General features: G+C 36.1%; 1 protein-coding gene across 1 annotated transcript in view; it reads right to left on the bottom strand.

Moving 5' to 3' along the window:
* The window catches only part of SNAP25 (synaptosome associated protein 25), a 212674-nt gene extending 200276 nt beyond the window's left edge, over positions 1-12398 (bottom strand). Inside the window, exon 1 of the mRNA XM_053712154.1 lies at positions 12307-12398. The gene's annotated coding sequence lies outside the window, so the exon portion shown is untranslated. The remainder of the gene's footprint in view (positions 1-12306) is intronic.
* Positions 12399-17337: the final 4939 nt, after the last annotated feature.

A 17337-nucleotide genomic window follows, 5' to 3' on the forward strand; every position in this document is an offset into this window, starting at 1 on the left:
CACTTGAGTTCCTCCACAGCAAACTCGTCAAACCATGTGTTCATGGACCTCGCTTTGTGAAAAGGGGCCACAGTATTGCAAGTCCTTTTGAAATGGTTGCCACAAAATTGGAAGTACCCAATTGTCTAAAATGCCTTTGTATCCTGTAGAATTAAGATGGCTCTTCACTGAAACCCTGAAAAACAGCCTCAGACCATTATCCCTCCTGCACAAGCTTTATAGTAGGCACTATGTATTCTGGTAGGTAATGTTTTCCTGGCATCTGTAACACCCATATTCTACCATCAGAATACCAGATAGTGGCACGTCACGGGGCTTCCAATGTACAGTTCTCCCGCTGATGTTTTCAGAGACTGTTTGTAACTCTGTAGTGAGTGATGCAACAGATGACATTCCATTTAAGCATTCAGTAACCCCACTTTGTGAGTTAGCGTGGCCTAACGCTTTATAGCGGGCTGTTGTTTCTCATGCTTGCTTTGACTTCACAGTAACAGCACTTGCAGTTGACCTGGGCAGATATAGTAGGGCAGAAATTTCACAAACTGACTTGTAGCAAAGGTGGTATCTTTGACAGTACCATTTTTAAAGTCACTGAGCTCTTCAGGGTGACCCACTGTTCGGCTAATGTTTGTATATGGAGATGGCTATGTCCTAAATTGTATGCACCTGTTATGTAATAAGACTTTTCTAGTAGAATTTTTTTCTGCAGGTCATTTTGCAATTTAAATCAATTTTAAATAAGGCAGTTACATTGAAGCAAATTAGCTGCAGAGAAAAAAAAAATACATTTTGTTAAGTTTTTAAAATGTCTTGAATAAATTTGTTTTCTTTGCTCATAATTTGTACATAATTATAAAAGTAAAAAAGTAGTAATTAAAAGGGTGCATTGCTCACAATGTCTTACATTCTGGTGTAACAGCTTTGCAGACTGGGAAAGGCTAGGGGGTGGGGTTTTGAAAAATCTCTAAGAGAGAGTCACCAATCAGTGTACTATGTTAACACTTACATAGTGCAGCCAGAGCACAGTGCTGTTTAAACAGGCTGGTGTGGGGAAGCACTGCAAAGCAAAAGCACTAACAGTACCTGCATATATCCTGTTCTTTCTGCAGACAGGCAGCATTTTCTGTGGTCATCTCAGATCACAGCATATTCTGCTTTGGGGGCAATAGTTGTGGCTGAAAACCCTGAATTAAATAATTAGTAGGGATGTCCACATACTTTTGGCAATATAGTGTACATGTGAATGTGTTTATAAGGAATTTCAACAGGGGCATTATCAGTATAGTGTCCGTATGTACTTATTGATTAATTGATTTTGCTTGTTTTTATTGGAGCGAAAGGGCTTAATATTATTTTTGTAACTTTCATTGATTAAGCAGGTAGGGTTTTTATCTGTTTGGTAATGTTGCTTTCTAAATTCATCTAGTGTGCGTGAGCGAGTTGATAATTTCAGTGTGTTTTGCCCATGAACAAACCAATGTAACTTATCCAAACTGTGGTAAAACCAACAAATGTATCTATAGAAAGAAATAAGTATGTTATACCCAATATCTCAATCCAAGATATATAAAAAATGCACTCTAAACTCTGAGCATGTCAATTTTGCATCACAAAAGTCCCTCAATAAACACAAAGCTAAATAACAAAAAAGTCCTAATCTTAACCCCACTAAGGATCTGTAACACTATTTGAAGTTTGTGTTCCACAAGCAATGTCACGGTGCAAAGCTGTCACAAACCTACTAAAAAAAAAAAAATAACAGCTGAGCTAACATACTATACAATTTTGTATTTACTAAATTAAAATGTGTTGTTTAGCTAAGCAACCACAGTCTACGATTTTGTAATTAACCACATAGTAATAACACAAGAAAAGCTAGGGATTATAAGAAGGTACCACCTGCCACTATGTCTGCTAGGCACATCATTCAATGTGTTTTTTTCTAGATATATCATCATGTGTGATTTTGCCAGAGGGTGTACCATAACAAAGACAAATGCATAAGAGTCTTTTAAGGCTAAGTAAATATTATGACTAACATTGATAGGTTACTAGTTTTGTACCTGTCCTACATGATCCTTGGAACACAGCAGCCTTTTCTACCTCAACAGTGAATCCAAACTAAAACATCTGTAACCACAAAGTGAAACTGTTTGAAGCAAAGGTTGTTGGATGAAAACAGAAGTTATTTGGAGGCAACAAATTGTAAAAAGGTTCAGTACTGCTAGGGTAGCAGACTAAAAATGTACATAGATAATACAGTGAGAATAGTTTATTTGCATACAAATTCTCTGTATCAATGCCAAAACATGGGAGTCGTGGACCACAGATAGGTCATTATTAAATTTGACTGCATGTTAATTAATAAAAACAACCAAGCAACTGAATTTAGCTGCCCCACGTCTGTTCAAGTCTACTCTTGCAGCAGTAAATTAACCCCTTGTTTGCCAGAAATGCATATGCAGAGGTGACTTACCTTAGATGTGGTGCATGGCCCCACAGCTGTATGATTCAGTCTCCTGCAGTAATTGATGTCTTATTTAGAAGTGCACATATCAATTTAAAGAGCAGAATCCCAGTATCACACATATATATAGGCATATCCCATATTTATTACATATTCCCTTATGTGAAGAACAGTGGAATGTGAACTATTTACAGTAAATACACAGTATAACTTTATTAAATATGAACATTGCATAAATATGTTTTTTAAATGTTTTAATCTAGTGCAAAGGGCTCCAATGCACACGCACACACACACACATATATATATATATATATATATATATATATATGTGTGTGTGTGTGTGTGAGTGCAAATGTATTTAGGTGTCTGTAAATACATATATACACATATAATTACATAAATACATATGTACACACATATAAACATATATTTAGACATATTTTGACAAATATATGTATGTATCTCAAAGTTAAAGCCCTTTGCCTGATTTTTTCTAACACCTGAGACCTCATATCTTTGGGCCTTTATAACTTTTGTGTGCAATATTTTTTTTTTTAAGAATTTTTATTAGATGGTGTTATTATGAGTGTAACTGTGCCTTGTAATGCAACATTTTTGTTTCTCAAAATAGTAAACCAGAGCTCTGAGGACCCGGTAATCCTTCTAGCGAAAATAGTGATTGCACTCAAGAGATCGCATTTACTTTCAACTTGTAATACGAGCAGGAAACCCGACGCCCGCAAACAGCTCTGATAAAGCCTTATTGCTCACACATAACTTAACGTGCAACTCGAATAGAATAGAATTTGCTTTTTGGCTTCTCTAAGGAGTGTGGGACAAATTGCAATAAAAAAAAAAAAAAGCAACAGGTGTTTAACGTAGGGTTGCCACCTCGGCCTTGTTTTCCTGGACACTGATGAGTTACACGTGCTGCAGGATTTGCAGAGGGGAACATGAATAGTGCTGTCACAGATCCCTATTCGTGTGCTGTCCAGGGGTGCAATTCATGTTCCTCCCTGCACACCCTGCAGCATGTGTAACTCATAAGTGTCCAGGAAAACATGGCTGAGGTGGCAACCCTAGTTTAATGTCCTTATGCAGCCTAAATGATATAGGAATGTATCCCAGATGAGAAATAAAGGGAGTCTTTTTTCAATAACATATTAATGTTAAAAAAAAAAAAAAATATATATATATATATATATATATATATATATATATATATATATATATATATATATATATATATATATATAAATATATACACACACATACACACACTGGCTGTTTTACAACATTTTAAAAAGCAAGTTTTGTAAAGATGTTTATTATTGGCTTCAATTTCCCTTTAAGTGGCTGTCCACTTACAAATTGAATGTGAATTAACATGCCCAGTTAAACTTTTGAGTATATTTCCTTTCAGTAAATACGTATTGAAGTTATGTACAACAGCTGTTAAACAGAAGAAAATCAGCCATATTTGATTTACCCATGACTTGCATGCATACTGTCCAAATCAATGCCTATACAACCCGTAAAACTTATCTATTTCTGAAAATCTTTAGTAAACTAATTTCTTTTATTTCTGCAATATGCAATATTGTATATCTTGTATTATTGTAATATTTACTTTAATACACATTGCTGTTTATGTGGTTGGAACGTCTGCCATTTCTAGCTGTTAATATCTTTATAAAGGTGATTACTTGGCAAGGTAACACTTTATTTAAATGTATTCTGTTATTCACATTACTTGCTTAAGGTCTGATTAACAGTTGTGGGTGAAACACATTGGGATAAAATTGCAAGATTATAGATACGCTCACACATCAAGGCCTAATAAAGTGCCAAGGGCTTAAATAAGCAACAGCAGGTTTTAATCTGTGCTAAAACTAAAAAAGCAAATATTTAATATTAACCAATAAAAATGCATTATTTAATTGATTTAAAGGGGCAGTAAACCTAGCAAATAATGTTATATAATTCTGCACATAGTGCAGAATTATATAACATTAGCTTAGCGCCAGCTTTGTAAAGCAAAGGGTTAGATAAATATTTTACAACGAAAACAGAACGCCGCTCCTGGCTCTACTGAGCGCATCTGTTTTCATCTCCTAAGTGCATCGCGGCATGTTGTCTAATCACAGCAGGCCCGTTCGCGCTATTAAACTTAATGTAGCTCCCTCCTGCTACCAGACCAGAGCGAGTGCGAGCTACATTGAGCTTAATAGGGCGATCGGGAACACTGTGACTAGACAGCGTGCCCGCGATGCGCTTCGGAGAAGAAAACCGACCCGCTAAGTAGAGCCAGGAGCGGCGTTCAGTTTTCGTTGTAAAATATCTATCTAACCCTTTGCTTTACAAAACTGGCGCTAAGCTAATGTTAAATAATTCTGCACTATGTGCAGAATTATGTAACATTATTAGCTAGGTTTACTGTCCCTTTAATAAAACCTGCTACAAAATGGAAATTATTTAGACCTTTAAACAAGATTAACATTTGTCCTATATGTGCAAATAAGGTTGTAAGTTGTTGCTTTTCATATGTGTTTTAGTAAACTACAGCAGACGGAATTAAAGGGACATGAAACCCAAAAATATTTTTTCATGTTTCAGATAGACCATACAATTTTAAACAACTTTCCAGCTAACTTCTATTATCAGTTTTGCTTCATTCTCTTGGTATCCTTTATTGAAGCCCCAGCAATGCACTACTGGGAGCTAGTTTTACACATCGATAAGCCAATGAAAAGCGACATATATGTGCAGCCTACAACCCAGAGCTAGTTCCCAGCTCCTGAGCCTACCTAGGTATGCTTTTCAACCAAGGATACCAAGAATGAAGCAAAATGGATAATATAAGTGAATTGTAAAGTTGTATAAAATGATATGCTCTATCTGAATCATGAAAGAACATTTTAGGGTTATGTTAATATAGGTTTTAGGTTGTGGTTGCTTAGCAGTTTAGTATTAGTGAATATTCGTCTTCTGTACTGTTTGGTATCAGTGAATATTCGTCTTCTGTACTGTTTGGTATCAGTGAATATTCGTCTACTGAACTGCTCAATTTTAGTGAATATTTATCTACTGAACTGTTTAGTATTAGTGAATATTCGTGGAACATATACTTTGTTTTAGTCAAACAAATGTAAATGTTTCTTTGCTGAAGAGAAAAAAGTTCACCTGTTGCGTTATAATTACCTCTAGCACTCTGGAGAGTCGAGCTCCTTTTACACAGGCCCTAGGATCGAATATTCACTAATACCGAACAGTTCAGAAGACGAATATTCACTAATACCGAACAGTTCAGAAGACGAATATTCACTAATACCGAACAGTTCAGAAGACGAATATTCACTAATACCGAACAGTTCAGAAGACGAATATTCACTTATACCGAACAGTTCAGTAGACGAATATTTACTAATACCGAACAGTTCAGAAGACGAATATTCACTAATACCGAACAGTTCAAAAAACGAATATTCACTAATACTGAACAGATCAGAAGATGAATATTCACTAATACCGAACAGTTCAGTAGACGAATATTCACTAATAACAAACAATTCAGAAAACGAATATTCACTAATACCGAACAGTTCAGAAAATTAATATTCACTAATACCGAACAGTTCAGAAAACGAATATTCACTAATACTGAACAGATAAGAAGACGAATATTCACTAATACCGAACAGATCAGAAAACGAATATTCACTAATACCGAACAGTTCAGTAGACGATTATTCACTTATACCGAACAGTTCAGAAAACAAATATTCACTAATACTGAACAGATCAGAAGACGAATATTCACTGATACTGAAAGATTCGGATGAACCAAATTCTTCTTTCCTGCACGTCTATTAAAATCTCAAGGTGTTTACTGTTCCATTAAAGCTCAATGTTTTTAAAAAACAAAATTTAATTTTGTATTAAAGGGATTTGATACTCAAAAATTTTCTTGATTCATCTAAAAGAAAATTTTTCCTTTGCTTTTATTTTAAAAAATGGATGTTCCTACCTTTCCTGTGTGAGTTGTCCCTATCAGCCAGAAATAAATGCAGTCCCAAAAATTAGTTGTATATAATCATGAACTTCCTATAAGTTTCACTTTTAAATTAAACATCTTTTAAATAACAGTTTTTCATAAAAAAATGTTTAATATGTTTAATTGCAGCTCTTTTATATAAATGATAGAACATTTTGAGTTATAGATCCTTTACACCAGCTTTTTCGGAACTCAGAACAAGCTTAAAGGGATATAAAACCCAAAATTGTTACTTTCCAATTTACTTCTATTATAACATTTGCTTCATTCTCTTGGTATTCTTTGTTGAAGAAGCAGCAACGCACTGCTGGTAGCTAGCTGAACACATTGAGTTAGCCAATAACAAGAGGCATGTAGCCACCAATCTGCTACTAGTACTCATCAGTACATTGCTGCTCTTGTGTCTACCTAGGTATGTTTTCAGCAAGGGATACTAAGAGAACAAAGCAAATTAGATAATAAAAGTAAGTTGGAAAGTTGTTTCATATTGAATGCTTTATATGAATTATGAAAGAAAAATGCAGGGTTGTATGTCTCTTTAAAGGGATCAGAAACATAATTTATTTCATGATTCAGATAGAGCATACAAATTTAAACAGCATTTCATTTTACTACTATTATCAAATTTGCTTTGTTTTCTCTGTATCCTTTGTTAAAGAAGCAGCAATGCAATACTAGGAGCTTGCTGAACACATCAGGTGAGCCAATGACACCAGGAATATAAGTGCAGAAAGCTAACAGTTAAAATTTGACTTTACTGTCCCTTAAAAAATCTGAAAAAAGGAACAAATTCAACAATTTATTCTAATTTATTGTAACTTCCCATCTATTTTGTAAAAAAAAACATAATCAATTACTTAAAAACGATCAAGATGTATCTACATTTTAGAAAAACCACCCAAACTATTGCCCCCATTAAAATCCATTATAATTCCTGTGCAAAAAACATAATGTGACAGCCTGAGTGACGTTTGCCTTTGTTTTTCAATGACATCTCAACCTTTTTATAGAGCCCCAGTTTAAATGAGAAAAACTGCTGACTGATATAACCGTATAATCTACTGTAGCTGAACACACACACTGAACCAACAAAAAACAATAAGAAATTGGTATTACAGGATTTTAAAGATGATTATGCGAGGACTGTCACAGACCTTTACAAAAGCAAAATATATGAGATATATAGCAGCTAATACTAATACTGTCTAATATGTCTGAATGCAGTTTTTTTTTTCTTTTAATAATTAATTACAGGTAGGTCAACACATGTGTGATTAATATCAAATCATTTTGAGTAACTTTAAATATCAAAATGCATCGTAATCATAATTAAATATTTTGATTATCACATTAAATTTGGTTAGAGTTAAAATGTGATTTGAGTAATAATAATTTATTAAAGACCAAAAAAAAAATTGGTTTTGAACTTGTAAAGTGAGCAAATGAAATAATTTAACTCTGAAACAAAGCAAAAGAGCCAAAATATGCCATCTGTTTTTTTCTCTCTCTAAGAAAATAGTTTTCTAATGGATTGGAATATTGGTGTTGAACTGTTCCCATGTTAGAAATAGGGGGCCTTTATCACACCAAGAATGCACCATATTGTACTCAAATGTTTTGGAATGGCTCTGAAACTGAAAAGCCCATACAAGGTATTTTGCATGGGAATTCTGATAAATTGGAACAGCGACCTATAAATGCTTCTAAATAAAGTTAAGCAAATTTAATACATAATGTATCAGGAAATGATTTGCTTAAATTGAAGGTCCATTTTGATGAATTTGAACCCGGTTTTTAATAATCCTATTAAAAACAAGGGCACTTTAATTCATCAAAATTGATATTTCACTGTTTCCTTCAAAAACTTACCTTTTAATCCTGGCAGCCGCTCCAGCCCTTCCTCCGCCCGACGCAAGCCATCTTCGTGGGTCCAAAATTACGAATCTGGCTTCCTCCAATCACAGCGTTGCCTCAGGCCAAGATTCCCCCGGGGGGAAGCTGTGATTAGAGGAAGCCTGATTCATCATTTCTGACGTCTGCAAAAGGCTTCCGACGGCCGGTTGAATAGCTGGAGCGGCATTCAGGATTAAAAGCAACGTTTTTGAAGAAAACAGTGAAATGTCAATTTTGATGAATTAAAGTGCCCTTGTTTTTATTAGGTTTATTAAAAACTGGGCACTAATTCATCAAATTGGACCTTCATTTTAATTGAGAACATTGATTTACTGTTTTAGAAAAAACTGTTGAATGCATTTATTTAAGATACAAAGTACAATTTTCAATACATTCACTGAATTTAGCCCAGCATATCTGAAGAACTACATAATTCTCCACTGTTAAGTACATACAGTATCATTGTGCATTCTTCTACCAAGAATATGAAGATTTGATTAAATATTTGCTTAATCAATATACAAATGCTTTTCAACAAATATATCAATGGATTCAACATATTTTAAAGGGACACTGTACCCAAAATTTTTCTTTCGTGATTCAGATTGAGCATGAAATTTTAAGCAACTTTCTAATTTACTCCTATCATCAAATTTTCTTCATTCTCTTGGTATCTTTATTGGAAATGCAAGAATGTAAGTTTAGATGCCGGCCCATTTTTGGTGAACAACCTGGGTTGTCCTTGCTGATTGGTGGATAAATTCATCCACCAATAAAAAAGTGCTGTCCAGAGTACTGAAACAAAAAAAAAGCTTAGATGCCTTCTTTTTCAAATAATGATAGCAAGAGAACGAAGAAAAATTGATAATAGGAGTAAATTAGAAAGTTGCTTAAAATTGCATGCTCTTTCTGAATTACAAGAGAAAAAATTTTGGTACAGTGTCCCTTTAAGCAAATTAATATATTAAATGGACATGAAATCCAAATTTTACTTTTATTATTCAGATAGAACACACATTTTTAAACAATTTCCTAATTGACTTCTAATATCAAATTTGCTTCATTCTCTTGTTATCAGCAATTCACTACTGGGAGCTAGCTGAGCATATTGGTTAGCCAATGACAGAGGCATATATGTACGGCCACCAATCAGCAGCTAGCTTCCAGCTCCTGACCCTTCCTAGGTATGCTTTTAACAAAGGAGGCTAAGAGAGCTAAGCAAATTAGATAACCGAAGTAAATTGGAAAGTTTTTTTTTTTCTGTATGAATCATGAAATAAATAATGTAGGTTTCATATCCCTTTAATTTGTCCCATTTAATAATAGTAACAATAAATCCATAGAGGCTGGCCTACATCATTTTGTTACCACTACAGTGGTAAAAAAAATCTCTGTAGATAAATGTGACAAAATATATTGACCGTTTTCAATTGTACATGATACCTTGCAAAGTGCTGCAGATTAAAAAAGATTGCTGCATAATTATTTGACCAGCTTCCTACACCAACTATGGTATTATTTGTATTGTCCAAAAATAATGACCACCACATATAAGAAACGATCAAGGACTTGCAAGTCTATATTTTTATTTACAAATTTACATATTTTCTTTTTGTAAGCTGCAATATATCTGCTTCTGTAATGACCTTACACAATGAAAGATCTGAAAAACCTGCAGTGAATTCTGTATTTTGGTTACCGATAACTATATATATATACCCATTACCTTACATTGGAAGTAAAACTGACATTACTAGCGCTGCGGAATCTGTTGGCGCTCTATAAATAACCGATAATAATAATAATAATTATTATTATTATTATTTCAGTGTTATTGCTGTATACTGTTTTTTTATAAATAACATTATCATTCAGAGTCAGGCACACATAAAATAAAATTTCTACAATGTCAGTAAAAATGGTAAAAGTGTTACATTACAAATCTGTACAAACTGCACATGAAAGGAATGCATTGAAAATACATCCATTAGAATGATAATGAAACTGTGTTTGCAATAATCCAGCACACTAATGAACCAGTGTTTAAAACTAGCTTGCATTTCTTACGGAAATATTTTTCTATTTTGTATAAACTTGTGGAAAAATACCGTAATTACTAAAGCAATTTATAAATAGACAAATATTTCTATTCTTCAGACTGTTTAGGTAAAAAGCAGTTTTTACAACCTAAAATAATTGCAGCATTACAAATAAAAGAATACTGGCATGTAACATGCTCTATTCTTTTACACAGTGCTGATCATTTAAATAAAATACTATATATACGGTTGTTCCCCCCTAGGTATGTGCTGCAACAGTACACTATCACTATGGAATCCCTCTGAGCTGAAGCCTCATCATCAAGCTTATTCCAGAAGCGCACTAATGGGGTGGGGTTTTTTGCTCTGTAGACTGCCCTGAAAAGATCATTGCCTGCAATTTTTTCATGATCAGGCATACAGTTTGCAGTGATATAGCTGAATAAGCACAAGGTAAGCTGCTGCTTTTTTTTCTACCAACACACCACCCTTAACCGTAATCAATTCAGTTCTAATTCTAATTTAAGAGTTGATTTCTGGAAATTTAAAAACCTTTATAAAATATTTAGGTCCTAAACATAATAAAAGCAATTTACCATTCATTTAGTTTAAGTAATATAACTATATAATGTTTTCATGACACTAGCCTCCAGCATATATTAACCCCTTGGCTACCAATGAGATGCAGCCTTTTTGGTCAGTTGTGGGATGAAAATGCCAGTCTTCTCCTAACATCTATCCACCTCTGCCACTGATGCTCCTGCCCTTTCCAGAGGTGTTGGTTTAGCAGCACACAGCTCTTCCTTCCCACTTCAGCTATAATGCAGTTCCCCTCCCCCTCACTACCCGGTAACAAAACCAGCAGTAATTACTAATGCTCCTGCACGTAAAATCTGACAGCTTCAAAGGCTGCTTTTTGACGCAAGTACGCAGATTTGTCTGGACGTGCAGCAAAATCCCCTCTCTGGAGTTAAACATCTCTGTAATCAGTGTTTTGCAGATCCAGTTAAATACTATATTCTAAATACATTTCAGCACCAATAGGATATTAATGAATCACTAAACAAAATGTCAACAATCTTTCACAAATGGATTTAAATAATCTAGTATCTCCATCATAGCCATTTTTACCTCCACATAACATATTACATATATACACACAAAACTATGTAAAGTTTCCATTGCGTATTTATCAAAGCTAAACTCTATTATAATCACGTGTTTAATAGAGATCTGCAGAATTAACAATAGGTTAGAATGAAACCGAATTGGTACACAGATTGCAAACTGCTCCTGTGATTGCTGCAGGGAGCACACGCAGTCATTCACCGCACTGGCTCTGCAGTCGAGCGCTGTCCATGGTACCACAGTGCTGAAACGCCCACAAGCACAGTCTCCACACTGCATCCGTATCATCATAAATCAAGCCACGACATGAGGCGGCAGCGTATCAAGGGGATAAAACAATAGATTTATTGCTGCATCAACTAAATATAGCTGGTGATCTGGCATTAATTAAAACTGCAGGTCTATTTCCAATTAGCAGCAGCTAAAACGGAATTAAAACCCAGCTTACAACTGAGCTGCTATACAGTACGTTTTAGCTCATGTATCAAGAATTACTCAATGCAGCAGCAAGAAAATTGGGTTGATGAAACACACATATTTCTCTATTATCTCTATATCTATCATTCATCTCTATCATCTATCTATCTATCTATCTATCTATCTATCTATCTATCTATCTATCTATCTATCTATCTATCTATCTATCTATCTATCTATCTATCTATCTATCTATCTATACACATATATAATCTAGTTATTGGTTATATACAGAATGTTCTTACCGTGAATAGAGTGGAACCAGATTCAGCTGGTGTAGTCAGATTCCCTATCCCCAGCAGATCCTGTATTCCTCTCTCTCATGCACCAGCTTTCAATGCTAAACTCCGCCCCAGCCCCTGTCACAGCCTCTGTGTCTGTAGAATAAAGGAGGACTGGTATAGTTGTGGCAAAACAGACTATCACCAAATATGTTTTTGTAGAGAGCCAAACTCAATACCATAAAAACCCTGACTTTTATTGCAATATGGCATTATCTTGCTTTTTGAATTGGTATGAAGGTACAAAACAGAACTACCAACAATATTGCAATGTTTGTGTCTTCAGGAACAAAAGGTCACCTATACTTTGGGGCGTAATATCCCTGTTTTTCCCTTAGATTTTCCTCAGCCAGCACTTGACCTTTGCTCATAGCCATATTGTGTTAAACCCTTAGTTACATATTTTATACATATGTAACTGTATGCTTCAAATGATTTAAAGGGATCCTTTCAATAGCAACTATAAAGGCACAACATACTCTACGGGCTTGTTGTGCCTGTATAGAGGGACAACTCACACCACACACAGAGTCTTAAAGGGACATTAAACCAAAATTTACAGTTTACTACTATTATCTTATTTTATTTATTATTATTGTTATACTTTATTTATGAAGCGCCAACATATTCTGCAGTGCTGCCAATGGATACAATTAATTTAAATAAAACAATAATATAAAAACTTGTAAGAGACAAAATTTACAAACACATACATGAGGGATTGAGGGCCCTATTCCCGTGGGAACTTACAATCTAAAAGGATAGGAGGTTGAGAAACAGGAGGTGAGGACTGCAAGATTGAGAAAGATGTTAATGCAGAGTTATTTGCTTTGTTCTCTTGGTATCCTTTGTTGAAAAGGATAGCTTGGTAGGCTCCGGAACTGGGAGCTATATACTGATTGGTGGCTGCACAAATATACCTCTTATCATTTGCTTACCAATCTGTTCAGCTAGCTTCCAGTAGTGCACTACTGTGTCTTCAATAAAGGATACCAAGAGAATGAAACAAATTGATAATAGAAGTAAATTGTAATGTTGTTTAAAATTGTATGCTCTAGCTGAATCAAAAAAGAAACATTTTGGGCTTCTTGCCCTTAATGGTCCTTTAAATTCTGACCTCTCTAGGGTGAAGCCTTTATTGAACTCACTTGTGAAAATAGGTAAGAAGACTTCTAATTTTTTTGTCAGAGAGTAGAATAGTTTAAAAACTTGTCCCTTTTGTTTCTCTAAATGTTTCGAAATATTTTTCTTCTGTTTATCTGATGCTAATAAATGAGTTAAAACTGAAATACATTTTCTAATTGTAAACCTGACACCAAGTACCATATGCTTTATGTATGTCACATACTAGTTTATAGAGTAAGGTTGCACTACTCTTAAAAGAATGAGGCATTTCATGTTTATGCAAACTGAATGTGAGGGTATTTAAATAAATAATTTACATTTAACTAGGATCAGACTCCAGACATATAAAAAAGCCAAGGTAATATCTGTCCCCTATTTTCCCGACCTTCAAATCCAATTACTGTTTCTTTTATTAACAAAAGAGTTGCCTGGTAATTTTGTTTTGGTGTGTTTTTTTATGATGGGATCACAGTTCACCCTTATACATGAAAGGGACAGTAAAGTGAAAACGAAATGTTCATGGTTCAGATAGAGCATGCTGCCAATTTTATACATTTTTCCAATTTACTTCTATACATCTTGTTGAAGAGTAGACTGAGGAGCTGCAATGCACTAATGGGAGCTAGCTCACATCTTGTAAGCCAATTATATATATATGCATACATATACATACATAGACGTGCAGCCACCAATCAGCAGCTAGCTCCCAGTAGTGCATTGCCTGTATTCCTGATTTTCTGCTGATTTTGATGTGACTATGGCTGGAACATGTTTTATTCAGCATCAATAAAAGATACATTTCTCCAACATTGGTGTGTCCGGTCCACGGCGTCATCCATTACTTGTGGGAATATTCTCTTCCCCAACAGGAAATGGCAAAGAGCACAGCAAAAGCTGTCCATATAGCCCCTCCTCAGGCTCCGCCCCCCCAGTCATTCTCTTTGCCGCTCTGAACAAGTAGCATCTCCACGGAGATGGTGAAGAGTATGTGGTGTTTAGTTGTAGTTTTTTATTCTTCTCTCAAAAGTTTGTTATTTTGAAATAGTACTGGTATGTACTATTTACTCTGAAACAGAAAGAGATGAAGCGTTCTGTTTAAAAGAGGAGTATGATTTTAGCAGCAGTAACTAAAATCAATTGCTGTTCCCACGCAGGACTGTTGAGCCCAGAGAACTTCAGTTGGGGGGAACAGTTTGCAGACTTTTCTGCTCAAGGTATGACTAGCCATTTTTCTAACAAGACTGTGTAATGCTGGAAGGCTGTCATTTTCCCTCATGGGGATCGGTAAGCCAGTTTCTTAGACTCAGAAAGAATAAAGGGCTTATTATGGGCTATTAACTGGTGGACACTCTTAAGGGCTAAATCAATTGTTTATTTAAGTTATTATTTAAAGTTTGAAGTGGATTTCACACTTTTTATTATTTGGGGAACGTTTTTATCGCCAGGCACTAGTTAAGACACCTTCCCAGTCAGGAAGGGCCTTTCACTGTAGTAGGTAGAGCCTCATTTTCGCGCCATTATTGCGCATTTTCTTTTGAGTGCAGTGCATGCAGCTGCATGTGAGAGGGTCTGGTATCCACTGAAAACGTTCCTAGAAGGCTTGAATTGGTATCGTATACCCCCTGGGATAGGTGAAGTCGCAACAAAGGCTGTGGCTGGGACTGTAGTGGGGTTAAATTGCAAACGGCTCCGGTTTCCGCATTTTAAGGGTTAACAGCTTGAATTGGGGTGCAATACTTTGAATGCATTAAGACACTGTGGTGAAAATTTAGTAAAGATTGGATAATTCCTTCATAGTTTTTCACATATTCAGTAATAAAGTGTGCCCTGTTTAACATTTAAAGAGACAGTAACGGTTTTGTTTAAAAAAGTTTTTTGTGCTTTATTAACCAGTTTAAGCCTGTTTAACATGTCTGTACCTTCAGATAGATCATGTTCTGTATGTATGGAGGCCAAGGTGGCTCCCCCTTCAAATGTATGTGATAATTGTGCCATGGCGTCCAAACAAAGTAAGGACAGTACTGTCACATTTAGTAAGGTTGCCCAGGATGATTCCTCAGATGAAGGAAGTAGGGATAGTTCTGCATCCTCTCCTTCTGTGTCTATACCAGTTATGCCCGCGCAGGTGACCCCTAGTACTTCTAGCGCGCCAATGCTTGTTACTATGCAACAATTGACGGCAGTAATGGATAACTCCATAGCTAATATTTTATCCAAAATGCCAGGATTTCAGAGAAAGCGCGATTGCTCAGTTTTAAACACTGTAGAGCAGGAGGGCACTGATGATAATTTATCTGTCATACCCTCACACCAGTCTGAAGTGGCAGTGAGGGAGGGTTTGTCAGATGGAGAAATTTCTGATACAGGAAGAATTTCTCAGCAGGCAGAACCTGATGTTGTGACATTTAAATTTAAATTAGAGCATCTCCGCGCATTACTTAAGGAGGTGCTATCTACTCTGGATGATTGTGACAATCTGGTCATCCCAGAAAAATTGTGCAAGATGGACAAGTTCCTAGAGGTCCCGGTGCACCCTGATGCCTTTCTGATACCTAAAAGGGTGGCGGACATAGTAAATAAGGAGTGGGAGAAGCCAGGCATACCTTTTGTCCCTCCTCCTATATTTAAGAAATTGTTCCCCATGGTCGACCCCAGGAAGGACACATGGCAAACAGTCCCTAAGGTCGAGGGGGCAGTTTCTACACTAGCCAAACGCACGACCATTCCCATTGAGGACAATTGTGCTTTCAAAGATCCTATGGATAAAAAATTGGAGGGTTTGCTTAAAAAGATTTTTGTACAGCAAGGTTACCTCCTTCAACCTATTTCGTGCATTATTCCTGTCACTACAGCGGCGTGGTTCTGGTTCGAGGAACTGGAAAAGTCGCTCAGTAGGGAGACTCCATATGAGGAGGTCATGGACAGAATTCACGCACTTAAGTTAGCTAATTCCTTTATTTTAGACGCCGCTTTGCAGTTAGCGAGATTAGCAGCGAAAAATTCAGGGTTTGCAATTGTGGCGCGTACAGCGCTCTGGCTAAAGTCTTGGTCGGCGGATGTATCTTCCAAGACAAAATTGCTTAATATCCCTTTCAAAGGTAAGACCCTTTTTGGGCCAGAATTGAAAGAAATTATTTCAGACATCACTGGGGGAAAGGGCCATGCCCTCCCACAAGATAGGCCTTTCAAGGCTAAGAATAAGTCCAATTTTCGTTCCTTTCGCAATTTCAGGAATGGACCGTCTTCCAACTCTGCAGCCTCTAGACAAGAGGGTAACGCTTCCCAGACTAAACCAGCTTGGAAACCAATGCAAGGCTGGAAAAAGGGTAAACAGGCCAAGAAGCCTGCTGCTGCTACCAAAACAGCATGAAGGGGTAGCCCCCGATCCGGGACCGGATATAGTAGGGGGCAGACTCTCTCTCTTTGCTCAGGCTTGGGCAAGAGATGTTCAGGATCCCTGGGCACTAGAAATAGTCTCTCAGGGTTATCTTCTAGAATTCAAGGAACTACCCCCAAGGGGAAGGTTCCACATTTCTCACTTATCTTCAAACCAAATAAAGAGACAGGCATTCTTACATTGTGTAGAAGACCTGTTAAAGATGGGAGTGATACACCCAGTTCCAACTGTGGAACAAGGTCAGGGGTTTTACTCAAATCTGTTTGTAGTTCCCAAAAAAGAGGGAACTTTCAGACCAATTCTGGATTTAAAAATTCTAAGCAAATTTCTCAGAGTTCCATCGTTCAAAATGGAAACCATTCGAACAATTTTACCTACAATCCAGGAGGGTCAATATATGAGTACCGTGGATTTAAAGGATGCGTATCTACATATTCCTATCCACAAAGATCATCATCAGTTCCTAAGGTTCG

Source organism: Bombina bombina, chromosome 4, assembly GCF_027579735.1.
Source record: "Bombina bombina isolate aBomBom1 chromosome 4, aBomBom1.pri, whole genome shotgun sequence".
In the NCBI taxonomy this organism is placed as follows: domain Eukaryota; kingdom Metazoa; phylum Chordata; class Amphibia; order Anura; family Bombinatoridae; genus Bombina; species Bombina bombina.